The following is a 10,731-nucleotide window of genomic DNA, read 5'->3' as shown; positions in this document are numbered from 1 at the left end:
ACAAAAAGGAAACTTCTCTTCATGATTTTGCTGCTGCTGGACCAATAGCACAATCAAAGGAAGAGGAATTTAATTCAATAGTGGCAAGTAATGGGAATCTAATGCCACACTTATATCGTGAACAAAATAAATAGTCTTAACATATCTCATAGAAAGTGGTCCATATCATATTCAAGTTGATAGGAAAGGAAAACGAATTATAGTTCTAGGGAAGAGTTATAATCTACTTGATTTAATTTATGATATGGTTACAAATCGTAAAGGACTTTTATCATTTGACAATCAGCTATATAACTTTTCAAATACATTAAACTTTCCGAAAAGTCTTATTAGCAATAACAAAAATTCTAAAGAAATTTAATGAACATAGTCCGTCAACAACATTGAAATAAGAAGAAACAGATAAAGATTTTAAATCAATCTTGGAGAATACTAGCACACCCAGTGAAAAATTGATTTGATGACAACACCGGTGGTATCTAGACAAAAGTCAAGACGTATTGATATCAACTCACTGTCATCATCATCATCACCCACTAGTATGCAGAAGCATAGCGGACAGTTCACAACGTATTTACGTTCAGAATGGTTGAAGTTTTGAAACATGTTTATGAAAATATTGGTGAAGCGGGAAGTTTAAGCTCCCCCACCACGCTTTCTAAAGTCACTGTTGTTGACATCTAAAGCGCACAATAGTATCTACAAAATGAACCAAGTTACACTCTATATCGAAATTATTGGGTTCATGGTAATCATTATTGAAAAACTAAAGCCTTTTTCCCAATGCATGTAAAGCAAACCTATCTTATAACTCCAGATTAGATTCAAAGCCATCACAATACACCCTACAAATATATTCTACTTGCAATCACTGTCTAGAGCCGCTATGCATATGCCATTCTATTGCAGACAAAAGAGGTGTTGAAGTTACTCAGACTAAAGAACGTATTCTTGAACAAGATTGTTGTAAAAAAATTCAATCGGACTGTGGTAGTGAATTTGTTAATCCACATGTAAAAAAGATATAATTGAAATATAAAACAATGCTCTATCATAGTCACTGTCCTATAAGGATGCATTGGCCGAACAATTGATAAGAACTATTCGACTTTTAATTTCAAGATATTGTACATTGACAAAATGGTTGCTTTTATTCATGATTTAGATAAAATCATCCAAATTTATAATCAACAACCTCATCGATCACTGTCCAACGTTAGCCCTCAGGAAGTTCATCGTGCTAATCATAATATACTTGACACTTTTCTTAAACAATATTCCAATGAAAAGGTTGTGAAGAAAAAATTCAATGTTGGTGATACTTTTCAAATTAATAGAACAACTAATATTTTTAAAAGGAGAATTATATATGGTCCGCTGAACTTTTTAAAGTGTTAAAAATCATAGACACTAAACCCATAACTTATCGTCGAACACACCAAAGATGAGTATATTCTCGGTGGTTTTCATGACTACGAATTATAAAAAGCTAAAAATAATAGTGAAATCCATCAAATTGAAACGATATTAAAGAGTCATACACACAATGGCAAGAAACAGTTGCTTGTTCGCTAGCTAGGATATAACTCTGATTTTGATTCTTGTGTAGGCGTTGAAGACATAAATAATACCCAATGATTTCTATTTGACATTCATGTCCAATTTATTTGATCCACTCTATAGTGATTTGAATAAAACAAGTAATTTTCGGACTAAACTCTCTCCTTCCATCAAACTTGAAGGTAGATATGTAGTTGATCTCGTCGATTCTATTATAAAGAATACAGTATGATATTCTGAGAAAGGAGACTCCTTATGAGATGATTATGAGATGAAAATAACAACCTTTGATTTTGGTGATGATGGTGGTGCGGTGGCAACTTTTGACTCTAATGATTACCGTATTACTACCATACTCTAAAGGGAATACAACAATATGCATGAGCTGTATCGATTTATCAACAAAAAATTGCATGTCGTAAAAAAAGGTTGTTTCACTTTAAATTATTCGGCAGAACAAAGGAGAAATTATATTACCAATCAATTTGAGAAGGAAAGTATTTCCTCAATGAGAATCTACGTGAGGTTTTCGGTTTCAAAGATCGTATTATTAAAGCAGAAATTTTCAGTGAAAAGGACCATGCTATCTATGCAGACTCTGCACTTAGGTCCTCCTCACGAAGCTTTATATTTATTTACAGTTCAGTATTTCGAGCTTCAATATTTGGGGATTCAAATATCCCCCCTCAAAGTGTTTCAGAAAAGTAGGGTATAGAAAACAATGCTTGACCCTATAATACAAAATATTACCAGTGTACTCCCGTAAACACTTCATATTTGAAACTCTGTCAGTTAACATTAAGAAGTTAACTTGGAGACCTTTTAGCTATAACAAAGAGTTTATGTGTCATTACATGTAATTTTCAATCCGTTGCTTAAGATGAATAATAGAAGAATTCCATTTGTGTGTCCTGACATTGATTGTTATGCTGGTGCTCTGAGTCCTCGTGTAATAGGTCATGGATTGGACTATTAAAAGGGGCGTACTATAATGTCTGGCTATGGTCTTTGTAGCTGGTTTGCTAGGCTAGTTTGTTCTGCACTACTCCTTGCCAGAAAATATATTGTACCGGCTGCATCAAATTTTGCTGCCTAACTACTACAGGACTGGGGCTCGGGTAAAAACTTCAAGGAGAGTTTTAAGGAAAATACTAATTCTTCAGCAAGAAATGTTGGCGCGCACTTAAAATCTCAGCAAAATGGGAAGGGATTAAAAAGGGTGCGTGATCATCATTGACTCATTAGTCTCTACCCAGGTGGGAAGCGAAAGACATAAACAACGACATTGAAAAAAAAACAAGAAGAGCAATACGAAGAAGCAGAAAAAGAATGCTAAATCAAAGAAAGACATCTTTTCTTAAAATGACCTATCTTCCTGGCAAAGAATCACATACATCCATCAAATCGTCATTGAATCTATTCAATGCTGAAAATTGTTATGTCAGTGTCAAGTATGGTTACTGTGAACTATTTCATCCTCAACAAGCCCTGTAAAAAAAAATACACTTTCAGATATTTTCCAATGAAGATTATTTCATTAATTTATTATTTACATTTATGGATTTAAACGTTGTGGTGGAGAAAAAGTCAGACAATCAAATTCCAATCGCTACCGATGGTCTTTCCTATTAAAACTCTATCCTACACAACTTGTTCAAACAAAATAATGTTTTCATTAAAGAAAAATTGGTGAGCACTAGCAATAATTTATCAAACTATGCAAGCTACATACAGTTTATGATGACGACTCCAAAGTCATGCAAGGAATTGAGAGGACAAGCACTTGGCTATGAATATAGATCGAATAATAATACTGATCGTTATTTAACTGCTGCAATGACTCAAAAGTATCATTTAGTTTAAAAATTAAATCATAAAATATTTTATATGTCTCAATGGTTGCCTCCCAATATTCAGATTGGCATAAAATTACAACTAGTTCCAGCATATTTTATTTTGAGAAAAACTCTTTCTGCAGCACCTGATGCAAATGCCATTATCACTTCAGCAATTATTCATGATCGAAATCAACAGGTTATGAACTCTGTTGCATTGGCAGTGGAAAAACTGAGAGCCAGTAGTAACAATATCAAACCTTTTGTCCCCCACACAGTCATCAATAAACGTCACATTGCCACTGAATCTCGTAGTTATACCGATTCGTCATTTATCAATGGTGAAAGCCCCTCAAACTCGCTTTGGCCTTTGTGAAGAGTGCAATTACTGTTGGATCCTGGACTCCATCCTCCATAATTTTAATTTTTTGGCTTATCTAACCTTGTGTGCAAGGTGAATGGAATTCCATCATACACTTTATCATTTGATACAAAATCTTACAGAACTCTGTATGAACTGACTATGCAATCCCTAGATCATGACTCACTACTGTTTTCAAATGGAATAACCAATTCAATGTTTTCACAAAATCATGGCGTAATTTGTTTGGACTTGTTTGGTACTCAGGATATGAGCATTGTACGAACGGAGAATGTACGTTTAGAATGCACACGGTGTTTGGCAGGTTTTTACAAAGGACATTAAATCTCGGTTGAAATGTCAATATAGCACACTACTAGCACTCTCCCCAGGGACTCTGGGGGTCAGGTCATACCAAGGCAGACTTACCAGACCTTTCAACACCAAATTTAAAGATAACAACTATAGATGAATAAATAGATTCTAAATCGAGTAAAAATGAAAATAAAAAATCAAGTGAAACTTAAGACGAACAAGAATTACTACCAAAAAAATAGAACTACTGCCCACTTTTAGACCTTCAAAAGACTATTGCGCCCTTTGCTGAAAACTATTTGTATTTTGAACATTGTTTTTCATTTCAAAACATCGACGAAATATAAAAAATAAAATAGAATTATTATTATAATCAAGATGAATGGAAAGAATCAATTATAATAAACTGAACGTTTAATATATATTGATATTTTTCCCTGAAAATCTCAGCAATTCAAGATTTCATTCAACAGAATTGATTTATTTTTCAGTTTTACAAAAGGGAGAATTAGTAGGAAATGATATGTAATTCCTCCTGATTCCCTGGAATATTTTTAGTCTAGGCCTTTATTATTGGTGCTAAGGGGAAGCCTACCTCCTCTTCAAACGCTCGCTATTTACGGTGAGGTTTGACTTTTTGCCCCTATCCTGTAAGAAAGACTCCTGAAACACAAGGGCCGTTGGATTGGAATAAGAAGCATTTTTAAATCACTCGTCAACTTCAGCGTAACGAGCAAGGGGTAGAGAAGTGAGCAGCCCCCTCATATATGGACAAATTTTATTAGTTTTAAGTTTTAACGTTGCCCTTACTTTCAGTTCCAAAACTTGTTTTTTCTTTAATAAGTCCAAAGGGATTTTAATGGAAAATACTTCTCAAGCATTTGACTTTCTCAGGGATCAGTTTAACTTCTTGCAAGCATTGACACAGATGAAAGCTTACCTTATCACCCCTGAAAAACTTTCCGTATCGGGCCAAGACAAGTCGTCCTTTGACTGATATTTTCAACTCTTCTTCCAAATATTTGAAATCAGCATATGATCCGTAGTTAACATATATAATGTGATCTGCTTCCACTGTACCAGATGCTGCAAATGCTAAATAACCTGGCAATACAGAATTATCGTAAAAATTTCCATCGATTGGAGGTTCAAAAAGAGCCGCAGTGAACTTAACTTGTCCTCTTTCATCAATAATTTGGACCTACAAAGATTGTTAAACCATCAGCATTAAAGAGACTCTTCTAAACGCCTAAAATATTAGATATATTTCTTTGGAGGGAGAGGACTGCCCCCTTGGCCTAACATTTTGACGACTTTGGCTGAAGTCTCCATTGCTTTAATAATAAAAAAATTAATTGTAGGGAAACACTAAACTTACATGACCACATATGATAATAAATACTTACACATCATTACAAGATAGTTAACATAAACTTAATTGAATAACCAATGCACCAGTGCCTATGTCGAAGAGATAAAAACACAACATGATAAATAATTATTTTTCAATTATAAAAAAATATAATATTAAGACTTTCTGGTATTCTAGGATATACGATTTTAATATGTTGTTTCCAATCAGATTAACGTCTGATCCTTAACGGTAAATCCTTGAAATGTATCTTTGTCAGAAATGGTTTTAAACTATTGTCTTGCAGGGAAGTAAAAACAAAGCAAAACTTAAAAATTTGTTTTGGTTAGGATAGACTTTTTAATAGTCGATATTTGGAAAATCGAAAAATTCACCAAAACCCTGTCATGAAAACGGAAAATCTTGAATGAATAGAGAGCTCGTTTCTTTGGCCCTCGTGAAAGAGAAAAGAAGAAGAGATACAGGGTCTGATAAAACATATCTTTGACAACTTTTATTTAAAACATATTATTGATTAATAGCGTATTTATAAAAGGCTCTATGGGGGTTATGACAATGTGGAAGGCACGGGGGTATGAATTAGCCCCCTTTTATCTTTAAATTTCTAGGCAGTTGAAGCGCCAATGCACAAGAAATTTGGCTCTACCTAAAAGGGGGCCCAAAAAGGGTAAATAATATTTTTTAGCTGGGGAAGAGCCTCCAGATATTAAGGGGCTAGAATGGCTATTTTTTGTGATTAGCCAAAACTAATATCCTTAAATAATTGTGCCAAGAGAGCCCCAATACACAAAACAAAGTTGAAAAGAAGAATTGGTAGCCACAAAAGAAACTAACAAACTTTCTTTCTCTGAATAGCTAAACAGTTTCACCTTAATACCTGTAAACGCAATAGTTGTATTTGTAATCGTAGTAGTAGTAGTAGTAGCAGTAGCAATAGTGTTATTGTCCACATAGCACCTTCTGGTTAGTTAAACATCCCCTGAAAGTTACAACTTATTACTTTAAGCTGTTCCTAAGATATTGATCATACGCTATTAATCAACAATACGTTTCAAATAAAAGTTGTCAAAGAAAAGCAAAGAGCTGTATTAAAATCTAAAACGAACAGAAATAAAGTCATGCCATGATTCAAACTTATCATGCTGAAGTTATGTATTACTATAGAGAAAGTACCTAGGTGTGCAACAAATGCAGTTAATGGGTAATTGTAAGTATTTCAGTATTTACCAATGACCTTTTAAGACTTAGAGCTAAAATTGTTATTGTTGAAAGCAAATCCACACTGATAAGATAGTACAGATCTATGTTATACTTACCGTGCTGCTATTGCCACTACCCCTAAGGCACTTTTGAGAGCCAATGAGCTCTATCAAGGCCAAACGCTTTTGAGGGTGAGTGATCTGTATCCAGGGCAGGTACTTTTGAGGATCAGTGAACTGTATCAAGGGCAGGTACTTTTGATTGTCACTGTACTCTATACCCTTGAGACTTAGTAGTGCAATGACTTAGTTGCGCAAAAGATTCTGAGAGTTCTATTATTCCTTCCCGCAATGAATTCTACGGGTGTACGGGTGCACTTTGTTTATGTGTATTCTGTTGAGTGTTGTGTCGTGGTTTATCTTTTCAGTGTTACATTCTGTTGATCTGTTGAAAGTGTATTTTGAAGTCTTATTTCCTTTGAAAAGTATGACTTAGGATATTTTTCTAGTGTTGTTCGTGATTCATCGTGTCAATGTTACCTCTGTTGATGTTTCAAAGTGCATTTGGTAATTTTATCGTTTGAAACGTACAACTTCGGATATTTTTGTAGTGTTGCGTCGTGTTTTATCGTGTCAGTTTTACATTTTGTTCATGTTCCAAAGTGCATCTTAGAATGTTTTGTTTGAGATGTATGATTTGAGATATTTTTTTTAGTATTGTGTCGTGGTTTATCTTTCCAATGTTACCTCAGTTTATGTTTCAAAGTGCATTTCTAAATCTTTTTTCATTTGAAAGGTATGACTTAGGATATTGTTGTAGTGTTGTGTCATGGTTTATCTTGTCAGTGTAACCCCTGTTGATATTTCAAAGTGCATTTTGGATTTTTGTTAAATGTATAATTTAGAATATTTTTATAGTGTTGTGTCGTGGTCTATTTGTCAGAGTTAACTCTATTGGTGTTTCAAAGGGCATTTTGGATTCTTTTCGTTTGAAACGTATGACTTAGGATATATTTTGTTGTGTTGTGTCGTGGTTTTTGTTGTGTTGTGTCGTGGTTTTTGTTGTGTTGTGTCGTGGATTTTGTTGTCAGTGTTACATTCTGTTGATGTTTCAAAGTACATTTTGGAATTTTTTCTTTTGAAAAGTGTGACTTGGGGTATTTTTCTAGTGTTGTCTCGTAGTTTATCCTTTCAGTGTAACCTCCGTTGATCTTTCAAAGTGTATTGTGGAATTTTTTGTTTGAATGCATGACAGGATACTTTTTATAGTGTTGTGTCGTTGTTTACCTTGTCTGTGTTACCTCTGTTGATATTTCAACGTGCATTTTGGAATTTTTCGTTTGAAACATATGAGTTGGGATAATTTTTTGAAACGATGCGCCGTGGTTTATCTTGTCAGTGTTACCTCATTGATGTTTCAAAGTGTGTTTTTCTGAATTTTTTCGTTTAAAACGTATCGCATTAGATATTTTTTTGTAGTTCTGTCTCGTGGTTTATCTTGTCAGTGTTATCTGTCTTGATGTTTCAAAGTGCATTTTGGATTTTTTTACCTTTGGAATGTATGGCAGGATGTTTTTTGTAGTGCTATCTCGTGGCTTACTATGTCAGATTTACCTGTGTTGATGTTTCAAAGTGCATTTTGGAATTTTGTACATTCGAAATATGACTTAAGATATTTTTGTAGTGCTGTGTTGCAGTTTATCTTGTTAGTTTCACTTCCGTTGATGTTTCAAAGTGCATTTGGAAGGTTTTTTTTTGTTTGAAACGTATGACTTGGAATATTTTTTGTGGTGCTGTGTCGTGGTTTATCTTCACTCTGTTACCTCTGCTGATGTTTCAAAGTGCATTTGGGATGTTTTCATTTGAAACCTAAGATTTAGGATAATTTTTTAGTGTTGTCTCGTGGTTTATCTTGTCACCGTTACCTCTATTGATGTTTCAAAGTACATTTTTGAATTTTTTACATTTGAAATGTATGACTTAGGATATTTTTGTAGTGTTGTGTCGTGGTTATCTCGTCAGTGTTACCTCTGTTGGATTTTTTTGGGAATTTTTTGTTTGAAACGTATCACAGCTTGCCACACCCAGGGTACCCGCAGCCAACCGTCCACATCCCGACTACCTATATTCAACTTTGTTTCGTATTACCTAGGTGACATAATGTTAATTTGTTTAATCTATGCTCGTTTGAAATCAGTAAGCGTCGGGCACGCTTACTGAACCCAAACGAGCATAGCTTGAAAAACAGTTAACACTAAAAAGATAAAACACGACACAAAATTACCAAAAAATCCTAAGTCAAGTGTTTCAAACGAAAAACTTTCAAAATGCACTTGGAAGCATCAACATAGCTAACACTGACAAGATAAACTATGACGCAATACCACAAAATATCCTAAGTCATACGTTTCAAACGAAAAATACCAAAATGCAATTTTAAAAATCAACAGAGGTAACACTGAAAAGATAAACAACAACACAACACTACCAAAATATCCAGTTGTACGGTTCAAACGAAAAATTCCGATATGCACTTTGAAAGATAAACGGAGATAACACTGATAGGATAAACCACGAGACAAAACTACAAAAATATCCTAAGTCATACGTTTCAAATGACAAAATTCAAAATGCACTTTGAAACATCAACAGAGGAAACACTGAAAATATAAACCACGACACGACACTCTAAAAATATCCTAAGTCATTAGTTGCAAGTGAAAAAATTCCAAAATGCACTTAAAAAAAATCATCAGAGGTAACACTGACAAGATAAACCATGACACAGCACTACAAAAATATCCTAAGTTATTCGTTTCAAACGAAGAAACCTGCAAAATGCAGTTTGAAACATCAACGGAGGTAATGCTGACAAGATAAACCACAACACAACATTACAAAAAATATCCTAATTCATACGTTTCAAACAAAAACACTCCAAAATGCACTATGAAACATCAACATAGCTAAGATTGACAAGATAAACCATGACGAAATACTACAAAATATCCTAAGTCACACGTTTCAAACGGAAAATTCCAAAATACACTTTGAAACATCAACAGAGGTAAAACTGACAATATAAACAACGACAGAAACCACAAAAAATATCCCGTAATACGTTTCAAACAAAAAAATTTCAAAATACACTTTGAAAGATCAGTGGAGGTAATACTGACAGGAAAAACCACAAGACAACACTACAAAAAAATATTTCAAATCATACTTTTCAAACGATTAAATTCTAAAATGCATTTTGAAACATCAACAAAGGTAATACTGACAAGATAAACCACAGCACGACACTAAAAAAATAGCCTTTCATTATTTTAAAATAAAAAAATTCCAAAATGCACTTTCAACATCAGCAGAGGCAACGCTGACAAAATAAACCATGACACAATACTACAAAAACATCCTAAGTCATACGTTTCAAACCAAAACACTCCAAAATGCACTTTGAAACATCAACATAGCTAAGATTGACAAGATAAACCACGAAGAAATACTACAAAAATATCCTAAGTCACACGTTTCAAACGAAAATTCCGAAATGCACTTTGAAACATCAACAGATGTAACACTGTCAAGATAAACAACGACAAAAAACCACCAAAAATATCCTGTCATACGTTTCAAACGAAAAAAATTCCAAAGTTCAATTTTAAACATTAACCGAGGTAACATTGAAAAGACAATCCACAACAAAACCCTACAAAAATATCCTAAGTCATACGTTTATAACGAAAAAATTCCAAAATACACTTTGAAACAGTCTTACATTTCAAAAATAAAAAATTCCAAAATGCACTTTGAACATAAACACAGGTAACACTGACAAGATAATCCACGACACAACAGAACGAAAATATCCCAAGTCATACGTTTCAAACGAAAAAAAAATCCAAAATACACTTGGAAACATCACCAAAGGTAACATTGGCAAGATAAATCACGGCATAACACCACAAAAATAACCAAAGTCATACGTTTCAAATGAAGATATTCCAAATTGCAATTTGAAACTCTGACCAGATAAACCACGAGACAACACTACAAAAATATCCTAAGTCATGCTTTTCAAAGGAA

Source organism: Artemia sp. Qi Xiang Cuo, chromosome 6 (assembly GCF_049724085.1).
Source record: "Artemia sp. Qi Xiang Cuo chromosome 6, ASM4972408v1, whole genome shotgun sequence".
NCBI classification, from domain to species: domain Eukaryota; kingdom Metazoa; phylum Arthropoda; class Branchiopoda; order Anostraca; family Artemiidae; genus Artemia; species Artemia sp. Qi Xiang Cuo.
Note: the sequence above shows the minus strand (reverse complement) of the source record.